The 12,000-nt window shown below is 46.4% G+C and overlaps 1 protein-coding gene across 1 annotated transcript in view; it reads right to left on the bottom strand.

Annotated features, from left to right (window-relative positions):
* Nucleotides 1-12,000, bottom strand: part of PAK1 (p21 (RAC1) activated kinase 1) — a 73,800-nt gene that overhangs the window by 55,573 nt on the left and 6,227 nt on the right. The window contains exon 2 of the mRNA XM_066989981.1: nucleotides 10,398-10,521. The gene's annotated coding sequence lies outside the window, so the exon portion shown is untranslated. The remainder of the gene's footprint in view (nucleotides 1-10,397; nucleotides 10,522-12,000) is intronic.

Here is a 12,000-nt window from a genome sequence, read left to right as displayed (position 1 = left end):
ACACCGTGTCCTACTGCTCCAGTGTCCTACTGCTCCAGGAAACGCTGATGGAGAAGGTAGCCAAAATTTGGAAGGTAGCCAAAAATTTGGCTCCTCTGACAAATCCAGTTTCAAGCAGGAGGGGTTTTTTAGGTGTAAGGTTCTTCCTAGTGTGACTTCACCAGCAATAAGAATGACCAGTCCCATTCTGCCTGCCCCAGAAAATCAGCTAGGATCAACCAGGACAACCAGGTGGGGTCTCAAAACACAGAAGAGGACTTAAAATGATTTCACGAGGCAGTGCAAACCTTTACCTTATTTGTAGCTCCTGAATGCAGTTTTATCCCATTGGATAAGCAACGGCATTTCAGTAATAGTAACTGAGAGGTTGGATGTTTCTTCCCAGAGCTCAGGAAAGCTGAGAATTAAACAGGGAGCCCAGCACCGAACGGGCCCGTCCCATAGAGGAGTCAGCCTCCTGCTCGCTTGGCTGCCCAGAAGTTGGAAGCGGTTCAAGTCTAGGGGATTTTTTTCTGTTCCTCATCAAGACCGAAGTTATTTTTCCAAATTCAGCTGGGATCTTAAAACTTCCTTCGTGCGTTCAGAAGGATTTTTCACGCAGCTCGGAAACATCTAACAGCCTAAGCCCGCTTCCTCCCCTGACCCATATATATCAACCCATAAAAGCTGCAAGCAGCCTGCGCAGAGAGGCTTGCCTTTTAGGAGCAGGAACAAAGAACGCAACATTCCTGTCTGAGTGCAACAAAAACAGTTTGAACAAGATTTCAAAAGGTCGCAGCCGCTGCGGGCTCCCCGAACGAGAGGCATCCAGTTGCAATTCACGCTGCACAGCTCATCTCTTCGGAGCCCGAAAGCTTGGCTAAGTTTGCAGGTCTTTCGGGGACATTAAGCAGAGCACCAGCGTGCCTCGGCTCCAGACACCAGCTGTCTCTGAAGCCAAAGAAAACAAAGCAAAACTCGAAGTGCTGAGGATTAGGAGATCTGTGCAAGCAAAATCCCACTATACCCATCGCTTCTCAGCCAGCAGCAGTCCAGAAAGGATCAGACTTCATATTATTCATCAGGATGTCCTTCTTCCTTCGCTTGTGGCTTGCATATAAAAGCATCTTCTATCCTGTGCTGCTTTCAAAAAGAACTCTGCTGTTTACTGCACAAGGAATGAACAGACTTTCTGAATAAAGAAATACCCTGAAATAGTTTTGGAAGACTAAATGAGGTGGGGGGGGGCTGTAAAAAAGGATGATATTTCTCTTTTTTTTTGATTTTAAGCCTAGTCTTGCTGCCTAGAGGAAAGCACAATGCAATTTCACGATCCTTTTCTAAATTTCAAGCAACAGACAGAAAATGATGCCTCCGTAAAACACGACTCAATGACAAAACGTTACCACCGTGGGTGAAGGAACAACTTCTGCTGTGTTCCTCCAAGGGAAAAATACACCTGTAGGGCAACGCAGAATACCTGAAAGGAAACAACAGCTCCGCTACCCACGTATAAACCGAGAAAGTGAGTCGAGAAAGGCCCCACAAGTTTACAGCAGAGGAGGAACACAGTCCAAGTTTCCCGATTCCTGCCCTGCTCTGGTTCTGGGGTTTGCATTCCCACCCTCTGCGCCTCTGCTAATTTTGAAAGCGCCGGCAGAGCGAGGCGAGGAGCTGCGCGGTGGGGCAGGCTGCCAGGCAGAAGCTGCTCGGTCTGGTCCTGCACCCAGAATGGAAACAGCTCGGAGAGCGGAGAAGGAGCCAGCAGCGCTCTGCTGTCAGCACCCATCTCCTGTGCAATCCCCCTGATCAGGGAGAAAGGCAGTGCCTGCCACCTGTGCTCTCCCCCCAGCACATCTGAGTCACGGCACGCTGCATCACACCGCACTAGCTTTCTCCTCTCCTCTTGAATGAAGCTCACAGGAATGTTCTCCTTCAAACTATTAAACCCTTACCACGCTTGCTCCTGTTCCCCATCGCGTACAAGTGGCGTTAAGCAGAGATTTGGACCTGACACCAGGCTGCATCTCTGTTACCCTCCACGTGAAGCACATGGTGAGGCCTACCCTGCACCACAAAGCGCCTCCGAGCTGTGACACAACTGTTGGATTCCTTTCTGTCCGCTCGCTCACATTTCTCTGCTCTGCTGGACAGCTGACGAACATCTATTCCAACTGGCTTGTCTTTGCCCCACCTGCTTGCTGATCTGCTCATAAAATCACAGAATCATAGAACCGTTAAGGTTGAAAAGCCCTTCAAGATCATCTGGTCCCACCATCCCCCTACCACCAGTGTCACCCACCAAACCATGTCCCTAAGCACCACGTCCAACCTTGCCTTGAACACCCCCAGGGACGGTGACCCCACCACCTCCCCGGGCAACCCATCCCAATGCCTGACCGCTCTTTCTGAGAAGAAATGTCTCCTCATTTCAATTTGCTCCTCCAAATTGTGTCCTCCTTTCACGGGAGGCTGATGGAAGACTCCCATCACTTGAGTGCAACTGCAGTGCCCCAGCATCTCCAGTTACTTTCCACTGTTTTTAAGCCCTAAACACTGTTCAACAGAGTTGAACACCAAAACCCTCCTTTGGTCCACATAAGATGAGGACAAGAGGAACTCAACTTATTTGGGACAAGAGGACCCCAACTTTCTATACACTGTCTAGAGATGCCTCCCTTGGCAGAAAATAGAGGTATAACAAAAGCAACGTAAATCCTTTGGCGATCTCAATGCCATCAGTATTTTAGTTTGGATTATCACAGCAAAAATGAAAGGTATCTGCCCTTTGTATCACTGGATGCAATGAAGAGACATGGCAAAACTCACCAGGATTTTTGCTTCCAAAAAAATACTTGCCAGCCGCCACCAGGTTCAGCAGGACACCACAAGGTCACAACCTTGCTGTCCATCAATGGCTTAACTTCTTCAACATCACACTGAAATTTTGATAGCGATGTAGCAAAGCGACCTCCCGGTTTACCTTTCCAAAAGGGATGCTCGCTTCAGCCTCCACAAACAAAAGTAGATGTTAATGACATGCCAAGTTTGACTCATAAGACTCATTAGCATCTTTACAGAGCTTGTGGTTTGTTTTTTCATATTTCCCTTTGTGCAGAGTGAAAGAGATCCTCTTTAATTTACATGCCTTGCTTCCAGTACTGCAACAATCGAGTTTCGCTACTCTTATCTCTTCTTCTTAAGAGAGAAAACAAATAAAAGACCATGCAAACACCCTGGATTTTCCCTTCTTAATGGCAGAGAAATATTTTACTCATCTGCTCCCTGTCCCTTTATGGCTTTACAACTGAAATCAAGATTTAGTTACCGCATTTTAAAATAAGTATGAAATACACAACCACTTCTAAAAGGTTTGTTTGTGTCTTCCAGTACGATTTATTTCCATTTTCAGGGATTCAGAGAACTACCTTGACCCAATCCCACTAACACCAACATTGTTGTTAAATCCAAAGCGACCCAACTGGCTGCTGCAGACGATGTTTTATCACAACGGGCACCTCTGCCCCGAGTCACAGTGACCAGCACGGATGGAAGCATCTGTCCCAAAGGCAGAACTGTGACCTGTGACCACAGGTGGGTTTAGCTGCAGTGGCTGCTCGCACCCCAGGAGCTGCAGGAGATAGACAGACTGAGCGTTGCAATATAATACACTGGGCACGGTGGCAGAAGTTTTTGAGCTGTCATCACACCATGGCTGAAAGGACTTAAAAGGTCAATTCATGTCCCATTTGGCCATCCCCACTACGGGGACGACAACCTCCAGCAGAGCTACACCCCCACCACACCTGAAGCTACCCAGAACCACAAATCAGCACCCAAAAAAATAAAAATAAATAAATAAATCAAGCTGCAGTTCAACCTCCCTGGCTGTCAGCCAGCCCGGGGTGAGTCCCACAGCTAGAGAGGACCTGAGAAATGAGAATCAGGCCTCCCATCTGTGAGGCAACCGATTCTGCTGGCCTCTTCATCAGTCCCTCGGGGCTGTTTTCACTCTCTCATGAGAATCTGGGATAGAGTTATGTAAAGCAGATTCCTCGCCCTTAATTAAAATAGAGTTCATACGCACACCCTGCTGAAGGCAGCATTAAAAAAAAAAAAAAAACACTTCTATGAGGGATAAGTCGCTTATAATTAAAAAAAAACTCAGCGCGCACACAAGGGAGTGTCGAACGCTTGCCAGCCACCTGGATAATCGCTTCCTCCAAAAAGCTGCAGAAGAGAGCTCTGGGGAAAGGAAGGTCGCACAGACTCTTGCAAAGGCAATGCAGGTGGGATTTGCCTTGCACAGGTAAGAGCTGCAAAGCCTGTGACCAAATTCCACCTATTTCGAGGCCGTGTTGCACTAATTCTTCTCCACAGCACTGGTACACTCTTCCATCTGTTTTCAAATCTATCCCCTTCTTGTTTTATCAAAATTTCCCCTGGTTGTAACCGCATGGGATCTGATGGACAAGTTTCACACTCAGGTCTGTGTGCTGACTTTATCCTTTAAACCTCACCCAGGTTCCTCCTCCTCCTCACTGACAGATGAATTCCAGCTTTTTTCGCCTCTCCTTGGAACGCGGCCCATCTCTTCGACCCTTTCAGCTGCTTTTCTGTTACTCCGTTGTACCCTTCTTCAGATGCACAGACCAGAACTGCACACCAGACATGAGATGTGGGTGCACCAAGCGCTTATACCATAGCAAAATTACACCATTCATCCCGTCCCTGATGAATACAGTAGCTTTTTTGGTTGCTGCTGCATGGTGACGTTTCCCTTTCCATCCTGAAAAGCGAAATTATACCCAGTATTTTACTTCCTATTACTCATGTGGCTTTCAAACACTAAGGCAACCTTTCCTCAAACCTTGTAGCAGCTTCACATCGTGACAAAAGTCTTCTGAAAATCCAAATATACTGCATCCACTTTAACCCCTTTCTTTCCACAGAACTTCATGGGGGTAGCGCAGAAGGATTTTCATTTTCGGAAGCCACACTGACTCTTTCCCAGCAGCAAACATTTATCCCCCTGTTCCTTATTTCTGACTTTCCCATTCCTAAAAAGTGGTAGTATGACTCTTCAGTGTGCGGTTCCCAGGATCCCCTCCAGAGTCCTTTTTATAGATGGGAATTACACTGGCAAAAACCCAGTCCTCTGGCACAGTGGCGGTCTGCAGTGATAAACGATACAGCTTGGGCAGCAGCCCTGCAGTTTCACATTCAAGTTCCTCGGGACTCTGGTTGAATGCCACTCAGCCCTGGTGACTTATTAACATCTAACTTAGCTACTTGGTTTAATTTTCTTTCATATTTCTGACCTACCAGCTATAAATGGCATGTTTGGTGTAGGAACATCCCTAGCTTCAGCATTTAACACTGATACAAGCAATCCTCTGCCAGGGCTATATCAACCCCAAGAGACCTTTTTACACCTTTCTCACCATGCACCCCCCAAGTGCACCCCCTAACGGATTACACCCCGATGGATAATACAATTTCTATATCCTAACGGATATAAAAAGCAAGCCCTTAACGTCTCTGGGGAGCAGTCCCAAGGCAGGCTGTTAGGACTACCCGCCGGGCCTGCGCTCCCCTCACACCACCCTGTGCCCTGGCACGGCTGCCACCCTGCCCATTCCTTCCTGGCGGGCCCTTGCAGGAGGTTTCAGATACCACAAAGAGATCGTCGAGATTAAAGTGGGTCACCATGGCAGCCAGCTCTCCTTCGACACAGGGTGCAGATCCAAGCACTGACACTGCAAGTCTGGGACAGGAGCAAGTGAGGACTAAGGCACGGGTGGCTCCTGTCTGAGCTCCTCCTCGTCAGAGAGGCTGGCTGTCATGGAAAACAACTTTTGTGCAAGCTGCTGTGAGGACACTGACAGATGTCATGCAGTCAGGGGTGCCAACAACTGCAGCTTTACATGTTTTACCCTGCCTGAAGTACTAAAGCCGTTCTGTTTGTCACTAGCACGTCCCTGAGACACCCCAAGCACCAATACAAGGTCAGTGAAGTCCTTTCAGATGAGGCCACGCGGAGCTACCTGCCTGCACAGAGCAGAGACCAAAAGAGTTTCCTTCTTCCACACCCTCCATTCCTTGCCACATGTACCTTTCAGAAGCCCATAAACAGTCCTTCCCCCCTCAATTTATAAAACTACACGTATATAGTTTTTTACCTTCCTTTTGAGTCAATCTCGCTAGCCACACAGTCATTCCTGTTGCTTTTCCTTAATTTCATCCTACTAAAAATTAAAATGATCAAAGATGGCAATTACTTCAGGAAAAAAAAAATCTCCTCACCCCTCACACCGAGTAACAACATCAGACCCAATTTTCAGAAAGATATTTAAGAGTTTTTAAAAATACTTTACCAGCTTATGTGCCAAATCCCAGCAGCTTCCGAGGGAATCAAGCACCCACGCGCTTTCTGGATTCCCACTAGATGCCTACCCACATCTTTTAGTATGCAACCACATGAAACACTCCACTTTTGTTCTCAAGGTTAGGCACTCAAAGTGCTGCTAAGACAGTCCCTGAATGTTCCCACTGAAACCCACGTGCTACTAACAGAGTTATGTCCCCAGGTTACCAAAAAAAATGACCAGATTTTTTTCGTTGTTGTTCCTTCACGTTCAGCAGATCTTACCAAACGCCTGCTGCAAAGTTCCTGAAAATTTTTCACCTTGGTTTCATCCTGGCTACGGCGCAAATATTGCCAGTCTCTGTACATATTTCAGGCTATTCAGATTTGTGTTTTCCTGTTCACCCTTGTGCCTGCTGCTTCTGTGTTGCCCTTCACACCTGCAGTACAGAAGAAAGCACTTTACTTCTCCATCATAGTTGTTTTATTCTCCCTGGGAGGCTTTATGGACAGCTTTGAGGTGGAAGGTGACAGAGAATGCCAGCACCTCAGTGAACAAGCCAAAATCATTTGTAGAAGAGATGACTCCTGCACTACGCCACTTCAGTTATGAACCAAAGGACTGCAAGGTGGAAGGCGCACAGGACACCATCAGGATTATTTAATAATGTCAGTTAGACTGGCAGCAGTATTAGCAACTTAATTCTGTCTTGGATTAAAATTAATGTTTCAGCAGGACACCAACAAGATGTTTGGTCCCAGATGAAAGCCTATAACTTGTTGTGGAAAGCATCCTTTCATTTTTGAATCACCTGATTACTAGAAAGCATATAATGCTCACGAGATACTATGCAGGCAAACGATAGGAAACCCCAAAAATTCTCTGCTACACCAACACGTGCATTTTGAAAGCATTCCCTAGTCAAAGCCTGGAAGTCCTTGCTTCGCTGGCTTTCAGCAACCCGGTCTAGTGGAAGGTGTCCCTGCCCATGGCAGGGGGGTGGAAGTAGATGATCCTGAAGGTCCCTTCCAACCCAAATGGCAGGGATTCAGGGATTACAAGCTTTGTGCTTCCACAAATCTAAGAAGGATCGAAACAGAAGAGAACAGCGGAAGGGGAGCGGGCAGAAATATTATGTTCCAGTTGTGATTTTCTGTCAAGCTCCTTCTCCCAAATGTATTTATTAAAGACAGAAAAGCAGTCAGAAAGTCAAAATCCATTTTGTACCAAGGACTTTCAGCTACTGAGCATAAGCAAGACCAGCAGGAGTTGGATGGGCAGGTGGTACAGGTTCAGAGACCTCCGCGGTAGAGGAAGTTAAGAACAAAATAACAAAAATCAAAAGCTACACACAGCAGGTGCCTCAAAGAAGAGAGCTCTTTCAAGATTAAAAAGGCAGTTACTTGTGAACTAGTCCTGAGAAGCCACCAGATCTAGCTTCATGTCTTACAGCCCTTATATCAAGGTTTCAAACCCACAGACAGCTCCAGGATCTTCAGTACTACGCTACAGCCACATGCAGGGTGTTGGGCCTGGGGAAGAGAAGGCCCCGGGGAGAGCTGCCAGCGGCCTGCCAGGGCCTGCAGGGGGGGCAGGGAAGCTGGGGAGGGACTCTTTGTCAGGGCTGGGGGGACAGGACGAGGGGCACCGGCTGGAGCCTGGCAGGGGGGAGGCTCAGGGGAGGCGTTGGGAAGAAATTCTTCCCTCTGAGGGCGCTGAGGCCCTGGCCCAGGCTGCCCAGAGGAGCTGGGGGTGCCCCAGCCCTGGCAGTGCCCAAGGCCAGGCTGGGTGGGGCTGGGGGCAGCCTGGGCTGGGGGCAGGGGGCCCTGAGCATGGCAGGGGGTGGAATGAGATGAGCTTCAAGGTCCCTTCCAACCCAAACCATTCTCTGATTCACTCATGTTGCTGTTAAGTTTCTGCCAGGTCAGCTCACATCCAAGTGCTGAAAGGGAAAAGCACCCTTGCCTTTGGATGGCCTAAATGAGCTCAGCCGTGTCAAGCTTCACCCCCAGATCACAGCCCCCCACAAAAACTCAAGCAAAGAGCACGCTCCCAGCAGGTGGAGAGGGAGCTGTCCTGTCCTTTCATCGTGCCCTCAGTCTCCAAGAAAATGCAGACTCAGAGCTATGCTTCTAATATTCATTTTTAGTTGACCACATCAAAAGGAAAACGGCTGCCAACAGCCACATCCTCCCTTTATAGCTTTGTGATGAGATGGGGAGGAGGGGAGGGTTGGTTTCTGGAAAAAAAAAAAAAAGCGAACACAAGTTTCTAATCTGTTAATCATGAAGAATGCAAAGTCAACCACAGATTATTTCCTTCTGAATTTGTAGGGTTAGTTCATTAGAAAATTTAGGATCACAGCTCTTACAGAGAGGCCAAACAGTTTTTATGCAGAAGCTGACACAAGTTAAGCTGTAGACGCCTTCTACTGCTCACCCCATTGATATCCCAGTGAAAAGAAAAACATTAATAAGAGCCCCACCAGCAAAGTGCATGAATTCTCAGGAAAAGAAGAAGACAGACCAGAAATCACACATGTCAGGGGATTTACCTATGCCAGTACATGAGGTACAGGTGGAACAGATTTTATGATCTCAAGTCTTCAAAACCAAACACAGCTACACCGCAAGCAGGATGAGATCACCTTGCTGAAGTCACTGCTCCTGGATACTGAGCCAAAATAACAGCGTGGGATTCAGAGAGCAACTGAACATCAGCAGATACTCAAGACATGCACTGTAATATTAAACATGAAGCTTGATGACAGAAGTAAGTATGACGTTAAGAGCATAAAGCCACTTGCCGCTTGGATAAGATTGTTTTAATCTCTATCACCACTATCTCCCGAACCGCATACTGATGCATTTACGCCACATGTCGGCATGTGACCACATTTTTCTGAAGTGACAAAAAAAAAAAATAACAACAACAAAAAACAGCTCTCACGAGCACTGTTGGTGGCATTTGGACTAAGTCCCAGGATGAGTAAGTATTGGATCAGATGGCAGGAAGGGCTCTTGCAGGATGTACCTAGTGTTACAAAAGGACTGGTTCCTAAAAAAGCAAGGGGCATCTAAAATAAATCTGATGTTTTTATTTAAAGAAAAAAGAAATCATGATCCTTGCAATCCCATAATCAGCTGCAGGAGATGAAGAAAACTCAAGCTGAGATCATTTCAACATTAGCATTTTTTTAAACAGACAATAACTTTAAAAGTGGTCATAGCACACAAGAAAAGATATTTTTGGTTGGACCAAGAAAATGACTGAACTCTTACAAATAAGGCCAGCTCATCATTTCTGAATGTTTTTCTTTTGCAACTCGTGGACACATTTCAGAGACACAAACACGGACCAAATGAAAAAGCTGGCACTTGAAAGTCAACGAAAAGAGGTAATGAGATATCTGATCTTTAAACCTATACTTGCCTTTTTTTCTCCTGCCCTGGCCCTCCAAAACCCCTCTTCACGATGAGTAAATCAGAAACAAGTCTTGGGAGGGGAGACTGTTACCGCGAGCTGGCAGGATGCTGTTTCAGCAAGTACCACTTCCATGTGAAAGCCAGAAGTCCTACTATGACAGTGCAGTGAGTCACTTGATGACAAGTCACTGAAGCATTTAGATACTGTTTAATGCTAAAAACTGACACTGTTTTGCTTTGTCTAACTGGAGGAAGTGCCTTTATTGAACCTAGAATTCAAATGCTGCCTATGACCGTCTGCCTCCCTTTAAAGGCAGCCTACACAGAAGAATATAACGGCTGTGTTCTTCTTGCTGGCTTCCAGAAAAGCCTTGGAGGAATCTGAGCTTTTCTGCCTTTTTTTTTTCTTGAAGAAGAAAGCCATTCCCAGCCCTACCCTCACCTCCTCAGCCCGTCCAAATGAAATCCCCACATTTAGAGATTTCCAGGTACCCCATCAGCAAAATTGCCTTCCTGATAGAGGAACTCAACGAGCCTAAGGTTTCTTCCCCCTATCCAACCTTTATCCCCCTCCCAAGCCCTGAAGCAGCTGCTTCTTACTGGGGTGGAAGACAAAACACACTACCTCCCTACTGCTCATCTGCGTGTGCCCGGCATCTTCATGATCGCAGATGTTTTAGGACTCCATTCCTCATCAGTCTCGACGGCGGCCAGGGAAAGCAAAGATCGACAGGAGACGAACAAGGTTACTGTAGGAAGGGAGAAGGAAAAAAAAAAAAAAAGACAGGCTTTAAGAGATATCATTAAGGAATGGAAACAGAGGGTGGAAAAAAAAACATACAGAAGGAATGGAAAAGTTAGTTCCCACATACACACCGAGTTACATTTAATAGGATTGCCAGTGCTCCCAGATATGAAAGGAGAGACAGCAGTCCAACACTGCCAGGCTACAGCCTCATCAAGATACAGCATCAGCTTAATTTTGCTCATACGAATGTCTTCAAAATCTTGTTCAGACAGCATGAACATGAGCAAGGGAGCTAGGGATTAAAGCCAGACAGGAAAAGTAGTTCTGTTCCCATTCTTTCATTCTTTTTGGCACTGGTTTAATAGTGGAGGAGACTTCTGCTGCTTCTTGTGAGTTTCGTACAGCCTTTTTAATTATTATCTCTGCTATCGAGAGAGTCAAAAATCGCATAGGAGAAGAATTTGTCAGGTAAGAGACTGCAATTTTTACCTGTCACCTTATTACCAAGACATGTAGGCTGATGCAACAATGAGAAATTCGATGAGCCAGAAATTATAAAAGATTTTTTTTTAATAGATCAATATAACTGTGACACAATTGTTGTCACTTGGTGCTGCAGTTCCTCCCTTCCTTCATCCCTTCACAACCTCTCTGGCTTTCTGTAAGGCTACCCAGGGAAGATTTTGGTGATTGTGTAGGACTAATTTATACTAAACTAAAGTTAAGATGCATTAGACACCCTCACTTTCCCACCCAAAATTAGGAACTGGAGGCTCAGCCATGCTTCAATCTCATTATTTAAGTCTTCAAGGAACATTTGGCTCAATTTCTGACATTTTTATCTACGGATAGGAGTGGGAGAAGTCTCCTTTGTGTGACACAGATTTTTGCATAGCTTTCTCATCCCCAGAAGCTTGGAGCTTACCAGTAAGACCAAACACCTTAACACACCCCCACAACATGCATGCATTTTACCAAAGAACCTCAGCAGTTTGATTATCGGAAAGCGGATGCTTTAAATGAAGGGTTATGGAGCACGATCACCATCCATTTCCAGGCTGCCCCTCTTAGCTCAGCTCCCAGAGCTTTCCCATTATCATCTGTTGCAATGCCACAGAAGCAAGGCTGAAATTGAACCCGCGTCTTATTCCCAAGCGGGACCGAAGACAAGCACAACAGCAAGGCCGAACGGGGATGTGAGCTCTAAGTTGTGGTTAGCATTCTGTGGTTTCAGCAGGAAAGTTAGCTCTCCTGGGCAGTCCAGCAATACAATCGAATCAAACATTTGTGGGGAAAAAAAAATTAGCGGTGACCACATCCATTAAAAGCACCGTTCAGTACAGCCCTCAGAGAATCTGTGCTAAACAATCACTCCAGGGTCTTCGTTTCGTGTCTTCATCTTCCTCCACCCCACTCCTGCACGGAAACCCAGTATTCCTACCGCAATTTCTCATTTCAGCAAAAAGTGCCAAGAGTCAAG

The sequence above is a fragment of the Anser cygnoides genome, chromosome 1, assembly GCF_040182565.1.
Source record: "Anser cygnoides isolate HZ-2024a breed goose chromosome 1, Taihu_goose_T2T_genome, whole genome shotgun sequence".
Lineage (NCBI taxonomy): Eukaryota > Metazoa > Chordata > Aves > Anseriformes > Anatidae > Anser > Anser cygnoides.
Note: the sequence above shows the minus strand (reverse complement) of the source record. Positions and strands in the feature narration are given on the sequence as shown.